Below are 26876 nucleotides of genomic sequence, written 5' to 3' on the forward strand. Positions count from 1 at the left end.
CTCTCCCCTGGGTGCGTTGTGTTTTCGTGAGCAATAATGCAGGAAAGCAGCGGGCGGGATGGCGAGCTTGTCCTGCTGCTCCAACTCAAGCTACCTTAAGAGCCGGTACGATGCGGGCAATGGGTGAAGTTCGTCAGGAGTACTGCATAAAAAAACGAGTGTGTTGTCGTGGCAGTTGGTGATCAAAGAAATAAAACAAAATAAAATCAATAAATAATAATGTCATAGACTTAAAGTCATAATTTTGAAGTCATAATGCATTGCAAGTGTTATTAGGGAATGTTGTGCTGTGTTTTCAAGCGCTTCAATGTGCTGCTCTGCAAGGTTTGGAGACAGCGGGTGCGTTCACGGAGATCATGAGCAGCCGGAGATCAAGAGCAGCCGCCGCAGGGGAGGGATACCATGGTAAATAGGTTACCTATTCGTGAGCGTTACCTATTTACCATGGTATCTCTCCCCTGGGTGCGTTGTGTTTTCGTGAGCAATAATGAAGGAAAGCAGCGGGCGGGATGGCGAGCTTGTCCTGCTGCTCCAACACAAGCTACCTTAAGAGCCGGTACGATGCGGGCAATGGGTGAAGTTCGTCAGGAGTACTGCATAAAAAAACAAGTGTGTTGTCGTGGCAGTTGGTGATCAAAGAAATAAAACAAAATAAAATCAATAATAGGTTACCTATTTACCATGGTATCTCTCCCCTGGGTGCGTTGTGTTTTGGTGAGCAATAATGCAGGAAAGCAGCGGGCGGGATGGCGAGCTTGTCCTGCTGCTCCAACACAAGCTACCTTAAGAGCCGGTACGATGCGGGCAATGGGTGAAGTTCGTCAGGAGTACTGCGTAAAAAAAACGAGTGTGTTGTCGTGGCAGTTGGTGATCAAAGAAATAAAACAAAATAAAATCAATAAATAATAATGTCATAGACTTAAAGTCATACCTTTGAAGTCATAATGCATTGCAAGTGTTATTAGGGAATGTTGTGCTGTGTTTTCAAGCGCTTCAATGTGCTGCTCTGCAAGGTTTGGAGACAGCGGGTGCGTTCACGGAGATCACGAGCCGCCGGAGATCAAGAGCAGCCGCCGCAGGGGAGGGATACCATGGTAAATAGGTTACCTATTTACCATGGTATCTCTCCCCTGGGTGCGTTGTGTTTTCGTGAGCAATAATGCAGGAAAGCAGCGGGCGGGATGGCGAGCTTGTCCTGCTGCTCCAACACAAGCTACCTTAAGAGCCGGTACGATGCGGGCAATGGGTGAAGTTCGTCAGGAGTACTGCATAAAAAAAACGAGTGTGTTGTCGTGGCAGTTGGTGATCAAAGAAATAAAACAAAATAAAATCAATAAATAATAATGTCATAGACTTAAAGTCATACCTTTGAAGTCATAATGCATTGCAAGTGTTATTAGGGAATGTTGTGCTGTGTTTTCAAGCACTTCAATGTGCTGCTCTGCAAGGTTTGGAGACAGCGGGTGCGTTCACGGAGATCATGAGCAGCCGGAGATCAAGAGCAGCCGCCGCAGGGGAGGGATACCATGGTATATAGGTTACCTATTTACCATGGTATCTCTCCCCTGGGTGCGTTGTGTTTTCGTGAGCAATAATGAAGGAAAGCAGCGGGCGGGATGGCGAGCTTGTCCTGCTGCTCCAACACAAGCTACCTTAAGAGCCGGTACGATGCGGGCAATGGGTGAAGTTCGTCAGGAGTACTGCATAAAAAAACGAGTGTGTTGTCGTGGCAGTTGGTGATCAAAGAAATAAAACAAAATAAAATCAATAATAGGTTACCTATTTACCATGGTATCTCTCCCCTGGGTGCGTTGTGTTTTCGTGAGCAATAATGCAGGAAAGCAGCGGGCGGGATGGCGAGCTTGTCCTGCTGCTCCAACACAAGCTACCTTAAGAGCCGGTACGATGCGGGCAATGGGTGAAGTTCGTCAGGAGTACTGCATAAAAAAAACGAGTGTGTTGTCGTGGCAGTTGGTGATCAAAGAAATAAAACAAAATAAAATCAATAAATAATAATGTCATAGACTTAAAGTCATACCTTTGAAGTCATAATGCATTGCAAGTGTTATTAGGGAATGTTGTGCTGTGTTTTCAAGCGCTTCAATGTGCTGCTCTGCAAGGTTTGGAGACAGCGGGTGCGTTCACGGAGATCATGAGCAGCCGGAGATCAAGAGCAGCCGCCGCAGGGGAGGGATACCATGGTAAATAGGTTACCTATTTACCATGGTATCTCTCCCCTGGGTGCGTTGTGTTTTGGTGAGCAATAATGCAGGAAAGCAGCGGGCGGGATGGCGAGCTTGTCCTGCTGCTCCAACACAAGCTACCTTAAGAGCCGGTACGATGCGGGCAATGGGTGAAGTTCGTCAGGAGTACTGCGTAAAAAAAACGAGTGTGTTGTCGTGGCAGTTGGTGATCAAAGAAATAAAACAAAATAAAATCAATAAATAATAATGTCATAGACTCAAAGTCATACCTTTGAAGTCATAATGCATTGCAAGTGTTATTAGGGAATGTTGTGCTGTGTTTTCAAGCGCTTCAATGTGCTGCTCTGCAAGGTTTGGAGACAGCGGGTGCGTTCACGGAGATCATGAGCAGCCGGAGATCAAGAGCAGCCGCCGCAGGGGAGGGATACCATGGTAAATAGGTTACCTATTTACCATGGTATCTCTCCCCTGGGTGCGTTGTGTTTTCGTGAGCAATAATGAAGGAAAGCAGCGGGCGGGATGGCGAGCTTGTCCTGCTGCTCCAACACAAGCTACCTTAAGAGCCGGTACGATGCGGGCAATGGGTGAAGTTCGTCAGGAGTACTGCATAAAAAAACGAGTGTGTTGTCGTGGCAGTTGGTGATCAAAGAAATAAAACAAAATAAAATCAATAATAGGTTACCTATTTACCATGGTATCTCTCCCCTGGGTGCGTTGTGTTTTCGTGAGCAATAATGCAGGAAAGCAGCGGGCGGGATGGCGAGCTTGTCCTGCTGCTCCAACACAAGCTACCTTAAGAGCCGGTACGATGCGGGCAATGGGTGAAGTTCGTCAGGAGTACTGCATAAAAAAAACGAGTGTGTTGTCGTGGCAGTTGGTGATCAAAGAAATAAAACAAAATAAAATCAATAAATAATAATGTCATAGACTTAAAGTCATACCTTTGAAGTCATAATGCATTGCAAGTGTTATTAGGGAATGTTGTGCTGTGTTTTCAAGCGCTTCAATGTGCTGCTCTGCAAGGTTTGGAGACAGCGGGTGCGTTCACGGAGATCATGAGCAGCCGGAGATCAAGAGCAGCCGCCGCAGGGGAGGGATACCATGGTAAATAGGTTACCTATTTACCATGGTATCTCTCCCCTGGGTGCGTTGTGTTTTGGTGAGCAATAATGCAGGAAAGCAGCGGGCGGGATGGCGAGCTTGTCCTGCTGCTCCAACACAAGCTACCTTAAGAGCCGGTACGATGCGGGCAATGGGTGAAGTTCGTCAGGAGTACTGCGTAAAAAAAACGAGTGTGTTGTCGTGGCAGTTGGTGATCAAAGAAATAAAACAAAATAAAATCAATAAATAATAATGTCATAGACTCAAAGTCATACCTTTGAAGTCATAATGCATTGCAAGTGTTATTAGGGAATGTTGTGCTGTGTTTTCAAGCGCTTCAATGTGCTGCTCTGCAAGGTTTGGAGACAGCGGGTGCGTTCACGGAGATCATGAGCAGCCGGAGATCAAGAGCAGCCGCCGCAGGGGAGGGATACCATGGTAAATAGGTTACCTATTTACCATGGTATCTCTCCCCTGGGTGCGTTGTGTTTTCGTGAGCAATAATGCAGGAAAGCAGCGGGCGGGATGGCGAGCTTGTCCTGCTGCTCCAACACAAGCTACCTTAAGAGCCGGTACGATGCGGGCAATGGGTGAAGTTCGTCAGGAGTACTGCATAAAAAAAACGAGTGTGTTGTCGTGGCAGTTGGTGATCAAAGAAATAAAACAAAATAAAATCAATAAATAATAATGTCATAGACTTAAAGTCATACCTTTGAAGTCATAATGCATTGCAAGTGTTATTAGGGAATGTTGTGCTGTGTTTTCAAGCGCTTCAATGTGCTGCTCTGCAAGGTTTGGAGACAGCGGGTGCGTTCACGGAGATCACGAGCCGCCGGAGATCAAGAGCAGCCGCCGCAGGGGAGGGATACCATGGTAAATAGGTTACCTATTTACCATGGTATCTCTCCCCTGGGTGCGTTGTGTTTTCGTGAGCAATAATGCAGGAAAGCAGCGGGCGGGATGGCGAGCTTGTCCTGCTGCTCCAACACAAGCTACCTTAAGAGCCGGTACGATGCGGGCAATGGGTGAAGTTCGTCAGGAGTACTGCGTATAAAAAACGAGTGTGTTGTCGTGGCAGTTGGTGATCAAAGAAATAAAACAAAATAAAATCAATAAATAATAATGTCATAGACTTAAAGTCATACCTTTGAAGTCATAATGCATTGCAAGTGTTATTAGGGAATGTTGTGCTGTGTTTTCAAGCGCTTCAATGTGCTGCTCTGCAAGGTTTGGAGACAGCGGGTGCGTTCACGGAGATCATGAGCAGCCGGAGATCAAGAGCAGCCGCCGCAGGGGAGGGATACCATGGTAAATAGGTTACCTATTTACCATGGTATCTCTCCCCTGGGTGCGTTGTGTTTTCGTGAGCAATAATGCAGGAAAGCAGCGGGCGGGATGGCGAGCTTGTCCTGCTGCTCCAACACAAGCTACCTTAAGAGCCGGTACGATGCGGGCAATGGGTGAAGTTCGTCAGGAGTACTGCATAAAAAAACGAGTGTGTTGTCGTGGCAGTTGGTGATCAAAGAAATAAAACAAAATAAAATCAATAATAGGTTACCTATTTACCATGGTATCTCTCCCCTGGGTGCGTTGTGTTTTCGTGAGCAATAATGCAGGAAAGCAGCGGGCGGGATGGTGAGCTTGTCCTGCTGCTCCAACACAAGCTACCTTAAGAGCCGGTACGATGCGGGCAATGGGTGAAGTTCGTCAGGAGTACTGCAAAAAAAAAAACGAGTGTGTTGTCGTGGCAGTTGGTGATCAAAGAAATAAAACAAAATAAAATCAATAAATAATAATGTCATAGACTTAAAGTCATACCTTTGAAGTCATAATGCATTGCAAGTGTTATTAGGGAATGTTGTGCTGTGTTTTCAAGCGCTTCAATGTGCTGCTCTGCAAGGTTTGGAGACAGAGTGTGCGTTCACGGAGATCATGAGCAGCCGGAGATCAAGAGCAGCCGCCGCAGGGGAGGGATACCATGGTAAATAGGTTACCTATTTACCATGGTATCTCTCCCCTGGGTGCGTTGTGTTTTCGTGAGCAATAATGCAGGAAAGCAGCGGGCGGGATGGCGAGCTTGTCCTGCTGCTCCAACTCAAGCTACCTTAAGAGCCGGTACGATGCGGGCAATGGGTGAAGTTCGTCAGGAGTACTGCATAAAAAAACGAGTGTGTTGTCGTGGCAGTTGGTGATCAAAGAAATAAAACAAAATAAAATCAATAAATAATAATGTCATAGACTTAAAGTCATACCTTTGAAGTCATAATGCATTGCAAGTGTTATTAGGGAATGTTGTGCTGTGTTTTCAAGCGCTTCAATGTGCTGCTCTGCAAGGTTTGGAGACAGCGGGTGCGTTCACGGAGATCATGAGCAGCCGGAGATCAAGAGCAGCCGCCGCAGGGGAGGGATACCATGGTAAATAGGTTACCTATTCGTGAGCGTTACCTATTTACCATGGTATCTCTCCCCTGGGTGCGTTGTGTTTTCGTGAGCAATAATGAAGGAAAGCAGCGGGCGGGATGGCGAGCTTGTCCTGCTGCTCCAACACAAGCTACCTTAAGAGCCGGTACGATGCGGGCAATGGGTGAAGTTCGTCAGGAGTACTGCATAAAAAAACGAGTGTGTTGTCGTGGCAGTTGGTGATCAAAGAAATAAAACAAAATAAAATCAATAATAGGTTACCTATTTACCATGGTATCTCTCCCCTGGGTGCGTTGTGTTTTGGTGAGCAATAATGCAGGAAAGCAGCGGGCGGGATGGCGAGCTTGTCCTGCTGCTCCAACACAAGCTACCTTAAGAGCCGGTACGATGCGGGCAATGGGTGAAGTTCGTCAGGAGTACTGCGTAAAAAAAACGAGTGTGTTGTCGTGGCAGTTGGTGATCAAAGAAATAAAACAAAATAAAATCAATAAATAATAATGTCATAGACTTAAAGTCATACCTTTGAAGTCATAATGCATTGCAAGTGTTATTAGGGAATGTTGTGCTGTGTTTTCAAGCGCTTCAATGTGCTGCTCTGCAAGGTTTGGAGACAGCGGGTGCGTTCACGGAGATCATGAGCAGCCGGAGATCAAGAGCAGCCGCCGCAGGGGAGGGATACCATGGTAAATAGGTTACCTATTTACCATGGTATCTCTCCCCTGGGTGCGTTGTGTTTTCGTGAGCAATAATGCAGGAAAGCAGCGGGCGGGATGGCGAGCTTGTCCTGCTGCTCCAACACAAGCTACCTTAAGAGCCGGTACGATGCGGGCAATGGGTGAAGTTCGTCAGGAGTACTGCATAAAAAAACGAGTGTGTTGTCGTGGCAGTTGGTGATCAAAGAAATAAAACAAAATAAAATCAATAAATAATAATGTCATAGACTTAAAGTCATACCTTTGAAGTCATAATGCATTGCAAGTGTTATTAGGGAATGTTGTGCTGTGTTTTCAAGCGCTTCAATGTGCTGCTCTGCAAGGTTTGGAGACAGCGGGTGCGTTCACGGAGATCACGAGCCGCCGGAGATCAAGAGCAGCCGCCGCAGGGGAGGGATACCATGGTAAATAGGTTACCTATTTACCATGGTATCTCTCCCCTGGGTGCGTTGTGTTTTCGTGAGCAATAATGCAGGAAAGCAGCGGGCGGGATGGCGAGCTTGTCCTGCTGCTCCAACACAAGCTACCTTAAGAGCCGGTACGATGCGGGCAATGGGTGAAGTTCGTCAGGAGTACTGCGTAAAAAAAACGAGTGTGTTGTCGTGGCAGTTGGTGATCAAAGAAATAAAACAAAATAAAATCAATAAATAATAATGTCATAGACTTAAAGTCATACCTTTGAAGTCATAATGCATTGCAAGTGTTATTAGGGAATGTTGTGCTGTGTTTTCAAGCGCTTCAATGTGCTGCTCTGCAAGGTTTGGAGACAGCGGGTGCGTTCACGGAGATCATGAGCAGCCGGAGATCAAGAGCAGCCGCCGCAGGGGAGGGATACCATGGTAAATAGGTTACCTATTTACCATGGTATCTCTCCCCTGGGTGCGTTGTGTTTTCGTGAGCAATAATGCAGGAAAGCAGCGGGCGGGATGGCGAGCTTGTCCTGCTGCTCCAACTCAAGCTACCTTAAGAGCCGGTACGATGCGGGCAATGGGTGAAGTTCGTCAGGAGTACTGCATAAAAAAAACGAGTGTGTTGTCGTGGCAGTTGGTGATCAAAGAAATAAAACAAAATAAAATCAATAAATAATAATGTCATAGACTTAAAGTCATACCTTTGAAGTCATAATGCATTGCAAGTGTTATTAGGGAATGTTGTGCTGTGTTTTCAAGCACTTCAATGTGCTGCTCTGCAAGGTTTGGAGACAGCGGGTGCGTTCACGGAGATCATGAGCAGCCGGAGATCAAGAGCAGCCGCCGCAGGGGAGGGATACCATGGTATATAGGTTACCTATTTACCATGGTATCTCTCCCCTGGGTGCGTTGTGTTTTCGTGAGCAATAATGAAGGAAAGCAGCGGGCGGGATGGCGAGCTTGTCCTGCTGCTCCAACACAAGCTACCTTAAGAGCCGGTACGATGCGGGCAATGGGTGAAGTTCGTCAGGAGTACTGCATAAAAAAACGAGTGTGTTGTCGTGGCAGTTGGTGATCAAAGAAATAAAACAAAATAAAATCAATAATAGGTTACCTATTTACCATGGTATCTCTCCCCTGGGTGCGTTGTGTTTTCGTGAGCAATAATGCAGGAAAGCAGCGGGCGGGATGGCGAGCTTGTCCTGCTGCTCCAACACAAGCTACCTTAAGAGCCGGTACGATGCGGGCAATGGGTGAAGTTCGTCAGGAGTACTGCATAAAAAAAACGAGTGTGTTGTCGTGGCAGTTGGTGATCAAAGAAATAAAACAAAATAAAATCAATAAATAATAATGTCATAGACTTAAAGTCATACCTTTGAAGTCATAATGCATTGCAAGTGTTATTAGGGAATGTTGTGCTGTGTTTTCAAGCGCTTCAATGTGCTGCTCTGCAAGGTTTGGAGACAGCGGGTGCGTTCACGGAGATCATGAGCAGCCGGAGATCAAGAGCAGCCGCCGCAGGGGAGGGATACCATGGTAAATAGGTTACCTATTTACCATGGTATCTCTCCCCTGGGTGCGTTGTGTTTTGGTGAGCAATAATGCAGGAAAGCAGCGGGCGGGATGGCGAGCTTGTCCTGCTGCTCCAACACAAGCTACCTTAAGAGCCGGTACGATGCGGGCAATGGGTGAAGTTCGTCAGGAGTACTGCGTAAAAAAAACGAGTGTGTTGTCGTGGCAGTTGGTGATCAAAGAAATAAAACAAAATAAAATCAATAAATAATAATGTCATAGACTCAAAGTCATACCTTTGAAGTCATAATGCATTGCAAGTGTTATTAGGGAATGTTGTGCTGTGTTTTCAAGCGCTTCAATGTGCTGCTCTGCAAGGTTTGGAGACAGCGGGTGCGTTCACGGAGATCATGAGCAGCCGGAGATCAAGAGCAGCCGCCGCAGGGGAGGGATACCATGGTAAATAGGTTACCTATTTACCATGGTATCTCTCCCCTGGGTGCGTTGTGTTTTCGTGAGCAATAATGCAGGAAAGCAGCGGGCGGGATGGCGAGCTTGTCCTGCTGCTCCAACACAAGCTACCTTAAGAGCCGGTACGATGCGGGCAATGGGTGAAGTTCGTCAGGAGTACTGCATAAAAAAAACGAGTGTGTTGTCGTGGCAGTTGGTGATCAAAGAAATAAAACAAAATAAAATCAATAAATAATAATGTCATAGACTTAAAGTCATACCTTTGAAGTCATAATGCATTGCAAGTGTTATTAGGGAATGTTGTGCTGTGTTTTCAAGCGCTTCAATGTGCTGCTCTGCAAGGTTTGGAGACAGCGGGTGCGTTCACGGAGATCATGAGCAGCCGGAGATCAAGAGCAGCCGCCGCAGGGGAGGGATACCATGGTAAATAGGTTACCTATTTACCATGGTATCTCTCCCCTGGGTGCGTTGTGTTTTCGTGAGCAATAATGCAGGAAAGCAGCGGGCGGGATGGCGAGCTTGTCCTGCTGCTCCAACACAAGCTACCTTAAGAGCCGGTACGATGCGGGCAATGGGTGAAGTTCGTCAGGAGTACTGCATAAAAAAAACGAGTGTGTTGTCGTGGCAGTTGGTGATCAAAGAAATAAAACAAAATAAAATCAATAAATAATAATGTCATAGACTTAAAGTCATACCTTTGAAGTCATAATGCATTGCAAGTGTTATTAGGGAATGTTGTGCTGTGTTTTCAAGCGCTTCAATGTGCTGCTCTGCAAGGTTTGGAGACAGCGGGTGCGTTCACGGAGATCACGAGGCGCCGGAGATCAAGAGCAGCCGCCGCAGGGGAGGGATACCATGGTAAATAGGTTACCTATTTACCATGGTATCTCTCCCCTGGGTGCGTTGTGTTTTCGTGAGCAATAATGCAGGAAAGCAGCGGGCGGGATGGCGAGCTTGTCCTGCTGCTCCAACACAAGCTACCTTAAGAGCCGGTACGATGCGGGCAATGGGTGAAGTTCGTCAGGAGTACTGCGTATAAAAAACGAGTGTGTTGTCGTGGCAGTTGGTGATCAAAGAAATAAAACAAAATAAAATCAATAAATAATAATGTCATAGACTTAAAGTCATACCTTTGAAGTCATAATGCATTGCAAGTGTTATTAGGGAATGTTGTGCTGTGTTTTCAAGCGCTTCAATGTGCTGCTCTGCAAGGTTTGGAGACAGCGGGTGCGTTCACGGAGATCATGAGCAGCCGGAGATCAAGAGCAGCCGCCGCAGGGGAGGGATACCATGGTAAATAGGTTACCTATTTACCATGGTATCTCTCCCCTGGGTGCGTTGTGTTTTCGTGAGCAATAATGCAGGAAAGCAGCGGGCGGGATGGCGAGCTTGTCCTGCTGCTCCAACACAAGCTACCTTAAGAGCCGGTACGATGCGGGCAATGGGTGAAGTTCGTCAGGAGTACTGCATAAAAAAAACGAGTGTGTTGTCGTGGCAGTTGGTGATCAAAGAAATAAAACAAAATAAAATCAATAAATAATAATGTCATAGACTTAAAGTCATACCTTTGAAGTCATAATGCATTGCAAGTGTTATTAGGGAATGTTGTGCTGTGTTTTCAAGCGCTTCAATGTGCTGCTCTGCAAGGTTTGGAGACAGCGGGTGCGTTCACGGAGATCATGAGCAGCCGGAGATCAAGAGCAGCCGCCGCAGGGGAGGGATACCATGGTAAATAGGTTACCTATTTACCATGGTATCTCTCCCCTGGGTGCGTTGTGTTTTCGTGAGCAATAATGCAGGAAAGCAGCGGGCGGGATGGCGAGCTTGTCCTGCTGCTCCAACACAAGCTACCTTAAGAGCCGGTACGATGCGGGCAATGGGTGAAGTTCGTCAGGAGTACTGCATAAAAAAAACGAGTGTGTTGTCGTGGCAGTTGGTGATCAAAGAAATAAAACAAAATAAAATCAATAAATAATAATGTCATAGACTTAAAGTCATACCTTTGAAGTCATAATGCATTGCAAGTGTTATTAGGGAATGTTGTGCTGTGTTTTAAAGCGCTTCAATGTGCTGCTCTGCAAGGTTTGGAGACAGCGGGTGCGTTCACGGAGATCATGAGCAGCCGGAGATCAAGAGCAGCCGCCGCAGGGGAGGGATACCATGGTAAATAGGTTACCTATTTACCATGGTATCTCTCCCCTGGGTGCGTTGTGTTTTCGTGAGCAATAATGCAGGAAAGCAGCGGGCGGGATGGCGAGCTTGTCCTGCTGCTCCAACACAAGCTACCTTAAGAGCCGGTACGATGCGGGCAATGGGTGAAGTTCGTCAGGAGTACTACATAAAAAACGAGTGTGTTGTCGTGGCAGTTGGTGATCAAAGAAATAAAACAAAATAAAATCAATAAATAATAATGTCATAGACTTAAAGTCATACCTTTGAAGTCATAATGCATTGCAAGTGTTATTAGGGAATGTTGTGCTGTGTTTTCAAGCGCTTCAATGTGCTGCTCTGCAAGGTTTGGAGACAGCGGGTGCGTTCACGGAGACCATGAGCAGCCGGAGATCAAGAGCAGCCGCCGCAGGGGAGGGATACCATGGTAAATAGGTTACCTATTTACCATGGTATCTCTCCCCTGGGTGCGTTGTGTTTTGGTGAGCAGTAATGCAGGAAAGCAGCGGGCGGGATGGCGAGCTTGTCCTGCTGCTCCAACACAAGCTACCTTAAGAGCCGGTACGATGCGGGCAATGGGTGAAGTTCGTCAGGAGTACTGCATAAAAAAACGAGTGTGTTGTCGTGGCAGTTGGTGATCAAAGAAATAAAACAAAATAAAATCAATAAATAATAATGTCATAGACTTAAAGTCATACCTTTGAAGTCATAATGCATTGCAAGTGTTATTAGGGAATGTTGTGCTGTGTTTTCAAGCGCTTCAATGTGCTGCTCTGCAAGGTTTGGAGACAGCGGGTGCGTTCACGGAGATCATGAGCAGCCGGAGATCAAGAGCAGCCGCCGCAGGGGAGGGATACCATGGTAAATAGGTTACCTATTTACCATGGTATCTCTCCCCTGGGTGCGTTGTGTTTTCGTGAGCAATAATGCAGGAAAGCAGCGGGCGGGATGGCGAGCTTGTCCTGCTGCTCCAACACAAGCTACCTTAAGAGCCGGTACGATGCGGGCAATGGGTGAAGTTCGTCAGGAGTACTGCATAAGAAAAACGAGTGTGTTGTCGTGACAGTTGGTGATCAAAGAAATAAAACAAAATAAAATCAATAAATAATAATGTCATACACTTAAAGTCATACCTTTGAAGTCATAATGCATTGCAAGTGTTATTAGGGAATGTTGTGCTGTGTTTTCAAGCGCTTCAATGTGCTGCTCTGCAAGGTTTGGAGACAGCGGGTGCGTTCACGGAGATCATGAGCAGCCGGAGATCAAGAGCAGCCGCCGCAGGTGAGGGATACCATGGTAAATAGGTTACCTATTTACCATGGTATCTCTCCCCTGGGTGCGTTGTGTTTTCGTGAGCAATAATGCAGGAAAGCAGCGGGCGGGATGGCGAGCTTGTCCTGCTGCTCCAACACAAGCTACCTTAAGAGCCGGTACGATGCGGGCAATGGGTGAAGTTCGTCAGGAGTACTGCATAAAAAAACGAGTGTGTTGTCGTGGCAGTTGGTGATCAAAGAAATAAAACAAAATAAAATCAATAAATAATAATGTCATAGACTTAAAGTCATACCTTTGAAGTCATAATGCATTGCAAGTGTTATTAGGGAATGTTGTGCTGTGTTTTCAAGCGCTTCAATGTGCTGCTCTGCAAGGTTTGGAGACAGCGGGTGCGTTCACGGAGATCATGAGCAGCCGGAGATCAAGAGCAGCCGCCGCAGGGGAGGGATACCATGGTAAATAGGTTACCTATTAGGTTACCTATTTACCATGGTATCTCTCCCCTGGGTGCGTTGTGTTTTCGTGAGCAATAATGCAGGAAAGCAGCGGGCGGGATGGCGAGCTTGTCCTGCTGCTCCAACACAAGCTACCTTAAGAGCCGGTACGATGCGGGCAATGGGTGAAGTTCGTCAGGAGTACTGCATAAAAAAAACGAGTGTGTTGTCGTGGCAGTTGGTGATCAAAGAAATAAAACAAAATAAAATCAATAAATAATAATGTCATAGACTTAAAGTCATACCTTTGAAGTCATAATGCATTGCAAGTGTTATTAGGGAATGTTGTGCTGTGTTTTCAAGCGCTTCAATGTGCTGCTCTGCAAGGATTGGAGACAGCGGGTGCGTTCACGGAGATCATGAGCAGCCGGAGATCAAGAGCAGCCGCTGCTCATGATAAATAGGTTACCTATTTACCATGGTATCTCTCCCCTGGGTGCGTTGTGTTTTCGTGAGCAATAATGCAGGAAAGCAGCGGGCGGGATGGCGAGCTTGTCCTGCTGCTCCAACACAAGCTACCTTAAGAGCCGGTACGATGCGGGCAATGGGTGAAGTTCGTCAGGAGTACTGCATAAAAAAAACGAGTGTGTTGTCGTGGCAGTTGGTGATCAAAGAAATAAAACAAAATAAAATCAATAAATAATAATGTCATAGACTTAAAGTCATACCTTTGAAGTCATAATGCATTGCAAGTGTTATTAGGGAATGTTGTGCTGTGTTTTCAAGCGCTTCAATGTGCTGCTCTGCAAGGTTTGGAGACAGCGGGTGCGTTCACGGAGATCATGAGCAGCCGGAGATCAAGAGCAGCCGCCGCAGGGGAGGGATACCATGGTAAATAGGTTACCTATTTACCATGGTATCTCTCCCCTGGGTGCGTTGTGTTTTCGTGAGCAATAATGCAGGAAAGCAGCGGGCGGGATGGCGAGCTTGTCCTGCTGCTCCAACACGAGCTACCTTAAGAGCCGGTACGATGCGGGCAATGGGTGAAGTTCGTCAGGAGTACTGCATAAAAAAACGAGTGTGTTGTCGTGGCAGTTGGTGATCAAAGAAATAAAACAAAATAAAATCAATAAATAATAATGTCATAGACTTAAAGTCATACCTTTGAAGTCATAATGCATTGCAAGTGTTATTAGGGAATGTTGTGCTGTGTTTTTAAGCGCTTCAATGTGCTGCTCTGCAAGGTTTGGAGACAGCGGGTGCGTTCACGGAGATCATGAGCAGCCGGAGATCAAGAGCAGCCGCCGCAGGGGAGGGATACCATGGTAAATAGGTTACCTATTTACCATGGTATCTCTCCCCTGGGTGCGTTGTGTTTTCGTGAGCAATAATGCAGGAAAGCAGCGGGCGGGATGGCGATCTTGTCCTGCTGCTCCAACACAAGCTACCTTAAGAGCCGGTACGATGCGGGCAATGGGTGAAGTTCGTCAGGAGTACTGCATAAAAAAACGAGTGTGTTGTCGTGGCAGTTGGTGATCAAAGAAATAAAACCAAATAAAATCAATAAATAATAATGTCATAGACTTAAAGTCATACCTTTGAAGTCATAATGCATTGTAAGTGTTATTAGGGAATGTTGTGCTGTGTTTTCAAGCGCTTCAATGTGCTGCTCTGCAAGGTTTGGAGACAGGGGGTGCGTTCACGGAGATCATGAGCAGCCGGAGATCAAGAGCAGCCGCCGCAGGGGAGGGATACCATGGTAAATAGGTTACCTACCATGGTATCTCTCCCCTGGGTGCGTTGTGTTTTCGTGAGCAATAATGCAGGAAAGCAGCGGGCGGGATGGCGAGCTTGTCCTGCAGCTCCAACACAAGCTACCTTAAGAGCCGGTACGATGCGGGCAATGGGTGAAGTTCGTCAGGAGTACTGCATAAAAAAAACGAGTGTGTTGTCGTGGCAGTTGGTGATCAAAGAAATAAAACAAAATAAAATCAATAAATAATAATGTCATAGACTTAAAGTCATACCTTTGAAGTCATAATGCATTGCAAGTGTTATTAGGGAATGTTGTGCTGTGTTTTAAAGCGCTTCAATGTGCTGCTCTGCAAGGTTTGGAGACAGCGGGTGCGTTCACGGAGATCATGAGCAGCCGGAGATCAAGAGCAGCCGCCGCAGGGGAGGGATACCATGGTAAATAGGTTACCTATTTACCATGGTATCTCTCCCCTGGGTGCGTTGTGTTATCGTGAGCAATAATGCAGGAAAGCAGCGGGCGGGATGGCGAGCTTGTCCTGCTGCTCCAACACAAGATACCTTAAGAGCCGGTACGATGCGGGCAATGGGTGAAGTTCGTCAGGAGTACTGCATAAAAAAACGAGTGTGTTGTCGTGGCAGTTGGTGATCAAAGAAATAAAACAAAATAAAATCAATAAATAATAATGTCATAGACTTAAAGTCATACCTTTGAAGTCATAATGAATTGCAAGTGTTATTAGTGAATGTTGTGCTGTGTTTTCAAGTGCTTCAATGTGCTGCTCTGCAAGGTTTGGAGACAGCGGGTGCGTTCACGGAGATCATGAGCAGCCGGAGATCAAGAGCAGCCGCCGCAGGGGAGGGATCTCTCCCCTGGGTGCGTTGTGTTTTCGTGAGCAATAATGCAGGAAAGCAGCGGGCGGGATGGCGAGCTTGTCCTGCTGCTCCAACACAAGCTACCTTAAGAGCCGGTACGATGCGGGCAATGGGTGAAGTTCGTCAGGAGTACTGCATAAAAAAAACGAGTGTGTTGTCGTGGCAGTTGGTGATCAAAGAAATAAAACAAAATAAAATCAATAAATAATAATGTCATAGACTTAAAGTCATACCTTTGAAGTCATAATGCATTGCAAGTGTTATTAGGGAATGTTGTGCTGTGTTTTCAAGCGCTTCAATGTGCTGCTCTGCAAGGTTTGGAGACAGCGGGTGCGTTCACGGAGATCATGAGCAGCCGGAGATCAAGAGCAGCCGCCGCAGGGGAGGGATACCATGGTAAATAGGTTACCTATTAGGTTACCTATTTACCATGGTATCTCTCCCCTGGGTGTATTGTGTTTTCGTGAGCAATAATGCAGGAAAGCAGCGGGCGGGATGGCGAGCTTGTCCTGCTGCTCCAACACAAGCTACCTTAAGAGCCGGTACGATGCGGGCAATGGGTGAAGTTCGTCAGGAGTACTGCATAAAAAAAACGAGTGTGTTGTCGTGGCAGTTGGTGATCAAAGAAATAAAACAAAATAAAATCAATAAATAATAATGTCATAGACTTAAAGTCATACCTTTGAAGTCATAATGCATTGCAAGTGTTATTAGGGAATGTTGTGCTGTGTTTTCAAGCGCTTCAATGTGCTGCTCTGCAAGGTTTGGAGACAGCGGGTGCGTTCACGGAGATCATGAGCAGCCGGAGATCAAGAGCAGCCGCCGCAGGGGAGGGATACCATGGTAAATAGGTTACCTATTTACCATGGTATCTCTCCCTGGGTGCGTTGTGTTTTCGTGAGCAATAATGCAGGAAAGCAGCGGGCGGGATGGCGAGCTTGTCCTGCTGCTCCAACACAAGCTACCTTAAGAGCCGGTACGATGCGGGCAATGGGTGAAGTTTGTCAGGAGTACTGCATAAAAAAACGATTTTGTTGTCGTGGCAGTTGGTGATCAAAGAAATAAAACAAAATAAAATCAATAAATAATAATGTCATAGACTTAAAGTCATACCTTTGAAGTCATAATGCATTGCAAGTGTTATTAGGGAATGTTGTGCTGTGTTTTCAAGCGCTTCAATGTGCTGCTCTGCAAGGTTTGGAGACAGCGGGTGCGTTCACGGAGATCATGAGCAGCCGGAGATCAAGAGCAGCCGCCGCAGGGGAGGGATACCATGGTAAATAGGTTACCTATTTACCATGGTATCTCTCCCCTGGGTGCGTTGTGTTTTCGTGAGCAATAATGCAGGAAAGCAGCGGGCGGGATGGCGAGCTTGTCCTGCTGCTCCAACACAAGCTACCTTAAGAGCCGGTACGATGCGGGCAATGGGTGAAGTTCGTCAGGAGTACTGCATAAAAAAAACGAGTGTGTTGTCGTGGCAGTTGGTGATCAAAGAAATAAAACAAAATAAAATCAATAAATAATAATGTCATAGACTTAAAGTCATACCTTTGAAGTCATAATGCATTGCAAGTGTTATTAGGGAATGTTGTGCTGTGTTTTCAAGCGCTTCAATGTGCTGCTCTGCAAGGTTTGGAGACAGCGGGTGCGTTCACGGAGATCATGAGCAGCCGGAGATCAAGAGCAGCCGCTGCTCATGATAAATAGGTTACCTATTTACCATGGTATCTCTCCCCTGGGTGCGTTGTGTTTTCGTGAGCAATAATTCAGGAAAGCAGCGGGCGGGATGGCGAGCTTGTCCTGCTGCTCCAACACAAGCTACCTTAAGAGCCGGTACGATGCGGGCAATGGGTGAAGTTCGTCAGGAGTACTGCATAAAAAAAACGAGTGTGTTGTCGTGGCAGTTGGTGATCAAAGAAATAAAACAAAATAAAATCAATAAATAATAATGTCATAGACTTAAAGTCATACCTTTGAAGTCATAATGCATTGCAAGTGTTATTAGGGAATGTTGTGCTGTGTTTTCAAGCGCTTCAATGTGCTGCTCTGCAAGGTTTGGAGACAGCGGGTGCGTTCACGGAGATCATGAGCAGCCGGAGATCAAGAGCAGCCGCCGCAGGGGAGGGATACCATGGTAAATAGGTTACCTATTTACCATGGTATCTCTCCCCTGGGTGCGTTGTGTTTTCGTGAGCAATAATGCAGGAAAGCAGCGGGCGGGATGGCGAGCTTGTCCTGCTGCTCCAACACAAGCTACCTTAAGAGCCGGTACGATGCGGGCAATGGGTGAAGTTTGTCAGGAGTACTGCATAAAAAAACGAGTGTATTGTCGTGGCAGTTGGGGATCAAAGAAATAAAACAAAATAAAATCAATAAATAATAATGTCATAGACTTAAAGTCATACCTTTGAAGTCATAATGCATTGCAAGTGTTATTAGGGAATGTTGTGCTGTGTTTTCAAGCGCTTCAATGTGCTGCTCTGCAAGGTTTGGAGACAGCGGGTGCGTTCACGGAGATCATGAGCAGCCGGAGATCAAGAGCAGCCGCCGCAGGGGAGGGATACCATGGTAAATAGGTTACCTATTTACCATGGTATCTCTCCCCTGGGTGCGTTGTGTTTTCGTGAGCAATAATGCAGGAAAGCAGCGGGCGGGATGGCGAGCTTGTCCTGCTGCTCCAACACAAGCTACCTTAAGAGCCGGTACGATGTGGGCAATGGGTGAAGTTCGTCAGGAGTACTGCATAAAAAAAAACGAGTGTGTTGTCGTGGCAGTTGGTGATCAAAGAAATAAAACAAAATAAAATCAATAAATAATAATGTCATAGACTTAAAGTCATACCTTTGAAGTCATAATGCATTGCAAGTGTTATTAGGGAATGTTGTGCTGTGTTTTCAAGCGCTTCAATGTGCTGCTCTGCAAGGTTTGGAGACAGCGGGTGCGATCACGGAGATCATGAGCAGCCGGAGATCAAGAGCAGCCGCTGCTCATGATAAATAGGTTACCTATTTACCTATCTCTCCCCTGGGTGCGTTGTGTTTTCGTGAGCAATAATGCAGGAAAGCAGCGGGCGGGATGGCGAGCTTGTCCTGCTGCTCCAACACAAGCTACCTTAAGAGCCGGTACGATGCGGGCAATGGGTGAAGTTCGTCAGGAGTACTGCATAAAAAAACGAGTGTGTTGTCGTGGCAGTTGGTGATCAAAGAAATAAAACAAAATAAAATCAATAAATAATAATGTCATAGACTTAAAGTCATACCTTTGAAGTCATAATGCATTGCAAGTGTTATTAGGGAATGTTGTGCTGTGTTTTCAAGCGCTTCAATGTGCTGCTCTGCAGGTTTGGAGACAGCGGGTGCGTTCACGGAGATCATGAGCAGCCGGAGATCAAGAGCAGCCGCCGCAGGGGAGGGATACCATGGTAAATAGGTTACCTATTTACCATGGTATCTCTCCCCTGGGTGCGTTGTGTTTTCGTGAGCAATAAAGCAGGAAAGCAGCGGGCGGGATGGCGAGCTTGTCCTGCTGCTCCAACACAAGCTACCTTAAGAGCCGGTACGATGCGGGCAATGGGTGAAGTTCGTCAGGAGTACTGCATAAAAAAAACGAGTGTGTTGTCGTGGCAGTTGGTGATCAAAGAAATAAAACAAAATAAAATCAATAAATAATAATGTCATAGACTTAAAGTCATACCTTTGAAGTCATAATGCATTGCAAGTGTTATTAGGGAATTTTGTGCTGTGTTTTCAAGCGCTTCAATGTGCTGCTCTGCAAGGTTTGGAGACAGCGGGTGCGTTCACGGAGATCATGAGCAGCCGGAGATCAAGAGCAGCCGCCGCAGGGGAGGGATACCATGGTAAATAGGTTACCTATTTACCATGGTATCTCTCCCCTGGGTGCGTTGTGTTATCGTGAGCAATAATGCAGGAAAGCAGCGGGCGGGATGGCGAGCTTGTCCTGCTGCTCCAACACAAGATACCTTAAGAGCCGGTACGATGCGGGCAATGGGTGAAGTTCGTCAGGAGTACTGCATAAAAAAACGAGTGTGTTGTCGTGGCAGTTGGTGATCAAAGAAATAAAACAAAATAAAATCAATAAATAATAATGTCATAGACTTAAAGTCATACCTTTGAAGTCATAATGAATTGCAAGTGTTATTAGTGAATGTTGTGCTGTGTTTTCAAGTGCTTCAATGTGCTGCTCTGCAAGGTTTGGAGACAGCGGGTGCGTTCACGGAGATCATGAGCAGCCGGAGATCAAGAGCAGCCGCCGCAGGGGAGGGATACCATGGTAAATAGGTTACCTATTTACCATGGTATCTCTCCCCTGGGTGCGTTGTGTTATCGTGAGCAATAATGCAGGAAAGCAGCGGGCGGGATGGCGAGCTTGTCCTGCTGCTCCAACACAAGATACCTTAAGAGCCGGTACGATGCGGGCAATGGGTGAAGTTCGTCAGGAGTACTGCATAAAAAAACGAGTGTGTTGTCGTGGCAGTTGGTGATCAAAGAAATAAAACAAAATAAAATCAATAAATAATAATGTCATAGACTTAAAGTCATACCTTTGAAGTCATAATGAATTGCAAGTGTTATTAGTGAATGTTGTGCTGTGTTTTCAAGTGCTTCAATGTGCTGCTCTGCAAGGTTTGGAGACAGCGGGTGCGTTCACGGAGATCATGAGCAGCCGGAGATCAAGAGCAGCCGCCGCAGGGGAGGGATCTCTCCCCTGGGTGCGTTGTGTTTTCGTGAGCAATAATGCAGGAAAGCAGCGGGCGGGATGGCGAGCTTGTCCTGCTGCTCCAACACAAGCTACCTTAAGAGCCGGTACGATGCGGGCAATGGGTGAAGTTCGTCAGGAGTACTGCATAAAAAAAACGAGTGTGTTGTCGTGGCAGTTGGTGATCAAAGAAATAAAACAAAATAAAATCAATAAATAATAATGTCATAGACTTAAAGTCATACCTTTGAAGTCATAATGCATTGCAAGTGTTATTAGGGAATGTTGTGCTGTGTTTTAAAGCGCTTCAATGTGCTGCTCTGCAAGGTTTGGAGACAGCGGGTGCGTTCACGGAGATCATGAGCAGCCGGAGATCAAGAGCAGCCGCCGCAGGGGAGGGATACCATGGTAAATAGGTTACCTATTTACCATGGTATCTCTCCCCTGGGTGCGTTGTGTTTTCGTGAGCAATAATGCAGGAAAGCAGCGGGCGGGATGGCGAGCTTGTCCTGCTGCTCCAACACAAGCTACCTTAAGAGCCGGTACGATGCGGGCAATGGGTGAAGTTCGTCAGGAGTACTGCATAAAAAAAACGAGTGTGTTGTCGTGGCAGTTGGTGATCAAAGAAATAAAACAAAATAAAATCAATAAATAATAATGTCATAGACTTAAAGTCATACCTTTGAAGTCATAATGCATTGCAAGTGTTATTAGGGAATGTTGTGCTGTGTTTTCAAGCGCTTCAATGTGCTGCTCTGCAAGGTTTGGAGACAGCGGGTGCGTTCACGGAGATCATGAGCAGCCGGAGATCAAGAGCAGCCGCCGCAGGGGAGGGATACCATGGTAAATAGGTTACCTATTTACCATGGTATCTCTCCCCTGGGTGCGTTGTGTTTTCGTGAGCAATAATGCAGGAAAGCAGCGGGCGGGATGGCGAGCTTGTCCTGCTGCTCCAACACAAGCTACCTTAAGAGCCGGTACGATGCGGGCAATGGGTGAAGTTCGTCAGGAGTACTGCATAAAAAAACGAGTGTGTTGTCGTGGCAGTTGGTGATCAAAGAAATAAAACAAAATAAAATCAATAAATAATAATGTCATAGACTTAAAGTCATACCTTTGAAGTCATAATGCATTGCAAGTGTTATTAGGGAATGTTGTGCTGTGTTTTCAAGCGCTTCAATGTGCTGCTCTGCAAGGTTTGGAGACAGCGGGTGCGTTCACGGAGATCATGAGCAGCCGGAGATCAAGAGCAGCCGCCGCAGGGGAGGGATACCATGGTAAATAGGTTACCTATTTACCATGGTATCTCTCCCCTGGGTGCGTTGTGTTTTGGTGAGCAATAATGCAGGAAAGCAGCGGGCGGGATGGCGAGCTTGTCCTGCTGCTCCAACACAAGCTACCTTAAGAGCCGGTACGATGCGGGCAATGGGTGAAGTTCGTCAGGAGTACTGCATAAAAAAACGAGTGTGTTGTCGTGGCAGTTGGTGATCAAAGAAATAAAACCAAATAAAATCAATAAATAATAATGTCATAGACTTAAAGTCATACCTTTGAAGTCATAATGCATTGCAAGTGTTATTAGGGAATGTTGTGCTGTGTTTTCAAGCGCTTCAATGTGCTGCTCTGCAAGGTTTGGAGACAGCGGGTGCGTTCACGGAGATCATGAGCAGCCGGAGATCAAGAGCAGCCGCCGCAGGGGAGGGATACCATGGTTAATAGGTTACCTACCATGGTATCTCTCCCCTGGGTGCGTTGTGTTTTCGTGAGCAATAATGCAGGAAAGCAGCGGGCGGGATGGCGAGCTTGTTCTGCAGCTCCAACACAAGCTACCTTAAGAGCCGGTACGATGCGGGCAATGGGTGAAGTTCGTCAGGAGTACTGCATAAAAAAAACGAGTGTGTTGTCGTGGCAGTTGGTGATCAAAGAAATAAAACAAAATAAAATCAATAAATAATAATGTCATAGACTTAAAGTCATACCTTTGAAGTCATAATGCATTGCAAGTGTTATTAGGGAATGTTGTGCTGTGTTTTAAAGCGCTTCAATGTGCTGCTCTGCAAGGTTTGGAGACAGCGGGTGCGTTCACGGAGATCATGAGCAGCCGGAGATCAAGAGCAGCCGCCGCAGGGGAGGGATACCATGGTAAATAGGTTACCTATTTACCATGGTATCTCTCCCCTGGGTGCGTTGTGTTTTGGTGAGCAATAATGCAGGAAAGCAGCGGGCGGGATGGCGAGCTTGTCCTGCTGCTCCAACACAAGCTACCTTAAGAGCCGGTACGATGCGGGCAATGGGTGAAGTTCGTCAGGAGTACTGCATAAAAAAACGAGTGTGTTGTCGTGGCAGTTGGTGATCAAAGAAATAAAACCAAATAAAATCAATAAATAATAATGTCATAGACTTAAAGTCATACCTTTGAAGTCATAATGCATTGCAAGTGTTATTAGGGAATGTTGTGCTGTGTTTTCAAGCGCTTCAATGTGCTGCTCTGCAAGGTTTGGAGACAGCGGGTGCGTTCACGGAGATCATGAGCAGCCGGAGATCAAGAGCAGCCGCCGCAGGGGAGGGATACCATGGTTAATAGGTTACCTACCATGGTATCTCTCCCCTGGGTGCGTTGTGTTTTCGTGAGCAATAATGCAGGAAAGCAGCGGGCGGGATGGCGAGCTTGTTCTGCAGCTCCAACACAAGCTACCTTAAGAGCCGGTACGATGCGGGCAATGGGTGAAGTTCGTCAGGAGTACTGCATAAAAAAAACGAGTGTGTTGTCGTGGCAGTTGGTGATCAAAGAAATAAAACAAAATAAAATCAATAAATAATAATGTCATAGACTTAAAGTCATACCTTTGAAGTCATAATGCATTGCAAGTGTTATTAGGGAATGTTGTGCTGTGTTTTAAAGCGCTTCAATGTGCTGCTCTGCAAGGTTTGGAGACAGCGGGTGCGTTCACGGAGATCATGAGCAGCCGGAGATCAAGAGCAGCCGCCGCAGGGGAGGGATACCATGGTAAATAGGTTACCTATTTACCATGGTATCTCTCCCCTGGGTGCGTTGTGTTTTCGTGAGCAATAATGCAGGAAAGCAGCGGGCGGGATGGCGAGCTTGTCCTGCTGCTCCAACACAAGCTACCTTAAGAGCCGGTACGATGCGGGCAATGGGTGAAGTTCGTCAGGAGTACTGCATAAAAAAAACGAGTGTGTTGTCGTGGCAGTTGGTGATCAAAGAAATAAAACAAAATAAAATCAATAAATAATAATGTCATAGACTTAAAGTCATACCTTTGAAGTCATAATGCATTGCAAGTGTTATTAGGGAATGTTGTGCTGTGTTTTCAAGCGCTTCAATGTGCTGCTCTGCAAGGTTTGGAGACAGCGGGTGCGTTCACGGAGATCATGAGCAGCCGGAGATCAAGAGCAGCCGCCGCAGGGGAGGGATACCATGGTAAATAGGTTACCTATTTACCATGGTATCTCTCCCCTGGGTGCGTTGTGTTTTCGTGAGCAATAATGCAGGAAAGCAGCGGGCGGGATGGCGAGCTTGTCCTGCTGCTCCAACACAAGCTACCTTAAGAGCCGGTACGATGCGGGCAATGGGTGAAGTTCGTCAGGAGTACTGCATAAAAAAACGAGTGTGTTGTCGTGGCAGTTGGTGATCAAAGAAATAAAACCAAATAAAATCAATAAATAATAATGTCATAGACTTAAAGTCATACCTTTGAAGTCATAATGCATTGCAAGTGTTATTAGGGAATGTTGTGCTGTGTTTTCAAGCGCTTCAATGTGCTGCTCTGCAAGGTTTGGAGACAGCGGGTGCGTTCACGGAGATCATGAGCAGCCGGAGATCAAGAGCAGCCGCCGCAGGGGAGGGATACCATGGTAAATAGGTTACCTACCATGGTATCTCTCCCCTGGGTGCGTTGTGTTTTCGTGAGCAATAATTCAGGAAAGCAGCGGGCGGGATGGCGAGCTTGTCCTGCAGCTCCAACACAAGCTACCTTAAGAGCCGGTACGATGCGGGCAATGGGTGAAGTTCGTCAGGAGTACTGCATAAAAAAAACGAGTGTGTTGTCGTGGCAGTTGGTGATCAAAGAAATAAAACAAAATAAAATCAATAAATAATAATGTCATAGACTTAAAGTCATACCTTTGAAGTCATAATGCATTGCAAGTGTTATTAGGGAATGTTGTGCTGTGTTTTAAAGCGCTTCAATGTGCTGCTCTGCAAGGTTTGGAGACAGCGGGTGCGTTCACGGAGATCATGAGCAGCCGGAGATCAAGAGCAGCCGCCGCAGGGGAGGGATACCATGGTAAATAGGTTACCTATTTACCATGGTATCTCTCCCCTGGGTGCGTTGTGTTTTCGTGAGCAATAATGCAGGAAAGCAGCGGGCGGGATGGCGAGCTTGTCCTGCTGCTCCAACACAAGCTACCTTAAGAGCCGGTACGATGCGGGCAATGGGTGAAGTTCGTCAGGAGTACTGCATAAAAAAAACGAGTGTGTTGTCGTGGCAGTTGGTGATCAAAGAAATAAAACAAAATAAAATCAATAAATAATAATGTCATAGACTTAAAGTCATACCTTTGAAGTCATAATGCATTGCAAGTGTTATTAGGGAATGTTGTGCTGTGTTTTCAAGCGCTTCAATGTGCTGCTCTGCAAGGTTTGGAGACAGCGGGTGCGTTCACGGAGATCATGAGCAGCCGGAGATCAAGAGCAGCCGCCGCAGGGGAGGGATACCATGGTAAATAGGTTACCTATTTACCATGGTATCTCTCCCCTGGGTGCGTTGTGTTTTCGTGAGCAATAATGCAGGAAAGCAGCGGGCGGGATGGCGAGCTTGTCCTGCTGCTCCAACACAAGCTACCTTAAGAGCCGGTACGATGCGGGCAATGGGTGAAGTTCGTCAGGAGTACTGCATAAAAAAACGAGTGTGTTGTCGTGGCAGTTGGTGATCAAAGAAATAAAACCAAATAAAATCAATAAATAATAATGTCATAGACTTAAAGTCATACCTTTGAAGTCATAATGCATTGCAAGTGTTATTAGGGAATGTTGTGCTGTGTTTTCAAGCGCTTCAATGTGCTGCTCTGCAAGGTTTGGAGACAGCGGGTGCGTTCACGGAGATCATGAGCAGCCGGAGATCAAGAGCAGCCGCCGCAGGGGAGGGATACCATGGTAAATAGGTTACCTACCATGGTATCTCTCCCCTGGGTGCGTTGTGTTTTCGTGAGCAATAATTCAGGAAAGCAGCGGGCGGGATGGCGAGCTTGTCCTGCAGCTCCAACACAAGCTACCTTAAGAGCCGGTACGATGCGGGCAATGGGTGAAGTTCGTCAGGAGTACTGCATAAAAAAAACGAGTGTGTTGTCGTGGCAGTTGGTGATCAAAGAAATAAAACAAAATAAAATCAATAAATAATAATGTCATAGACTTAAAGTCATACCTTTGAAGTCATAATGCATTGCAAGTGTTATTAGGGAATGTTGTGCTGTGTTTTAAAGCGCTTCAATGTGCTGCTCTGCAAGGTTTGGAGACAGCGGGTGCGTTCACGGAGATCATGAGCAGCCGGAGATCAAGAGCAGCCGCCGCAGGGGAGGGATACCATGGTAAATAGGTTACCTATTTACCATGGTATCTCTCCCCTGGGTGCGTTGTGTTTTCGTGAGCAATAATGCAGGAAAGCAGCGGGCGGGATGGCGAGCTTGTCCTGCTGCTCCAACACAAGCTACCTTAAGAGTCGGTACGATGCGGGCAATGGGTGAAGTTCGTCAGGAGTACTGCATAAAAAAACGAGTGTGTTGTCGTGGCAGTTGGTGATCAAAGAAATAAAACAAAATAAAATCAATAAATAATAATGTCATAGACTTAAAGTCATACCTTTGAAGTCATAATGCATTGCAAGTGTTATTAGGGAATGTTGTGCTGTGTTTTCAAGCGCTTCAATGTGCTGCTCTGCAAGGTTTGGAGACAGCGGGTGCGTTCACGGAGATCATGAGCAGCCGGAGATCAAGAGCAGCCGCCGCAGGGGAGGGATACCATTGTAAATAGGTTACCTATTTACCATGGTATCTCTCCCCTGGGTGCGTTGTGTTTTCGTGAGCAATAATGCAGGAAAGCAGCGGGCGGGATGGCGAGCTTGTCCTGCTGCTCCAACACAAGCTACCTTAAGAGCCGGTACGATGCGGGCAATGGGTGAAGTTCGTCAGGAGTACTGCATAAAAAAACGAGTGTGTTGTCGTGGCAGTTGGTGATCAAAGAAATAAAACAAAATAAAATCAATAAATAATAATGTCATAGACTTAAAGTCATACCTTTGAAGTCATAATGCATTGCAAGTGTTATTAGGGAATGTTGTGCTGTGTTTTCAAGCGCTTCAATGTGCTGCTCTGCAAGGTTTGGAGACAGCGGGTGCGTTCACGGAGATCATGAGCAGCCGGAGATCAAGAGCAGCCGCTGCTCATGATAAATAGGTTACCTATTTACCATGGTATCTCTCCCCTGGGTGCGTTGTGTTTTCGTGAGCAATAATGCAGGAAAGCAGCGGGCGGGATGGCGAGCTTGTCCTGCTGCTCCAACACAAGCTACCTTAAGAGCCGGTACGATGCGGGCAATGGGTGAAGTTCGTCAGGAGTACTGCATAAAAAAACGAGTGTGTTGTCGTGGCAGTTGGTGATCAAAGAAATAAAACAAAATAAAATCAATAAATAATAATGTCATAGACTTAAAGTCATACCTTTGAAGTCATAATGCATTGCAAGTGTTATTAGGGAATGTTGTGCTGTGTTTTCAAGCGCTTCAATGTGCTGCTCTGCAAGGTTTGG

This window comes from Acipenser ruthenus, chromosome 5, assembly GCF_902713425.1.
Source record: "Acipenser ruthenus chromosome 5, fAciRut3.2 maternal haplotype, whole genome shotgun sequence".
Lineage (NCBI taxonomy): Eukaryota > Metazoa > Chordata > Actinopteri > Acipenseriformes > Acipenseridae > Acipenser > Acipenser ruthenus.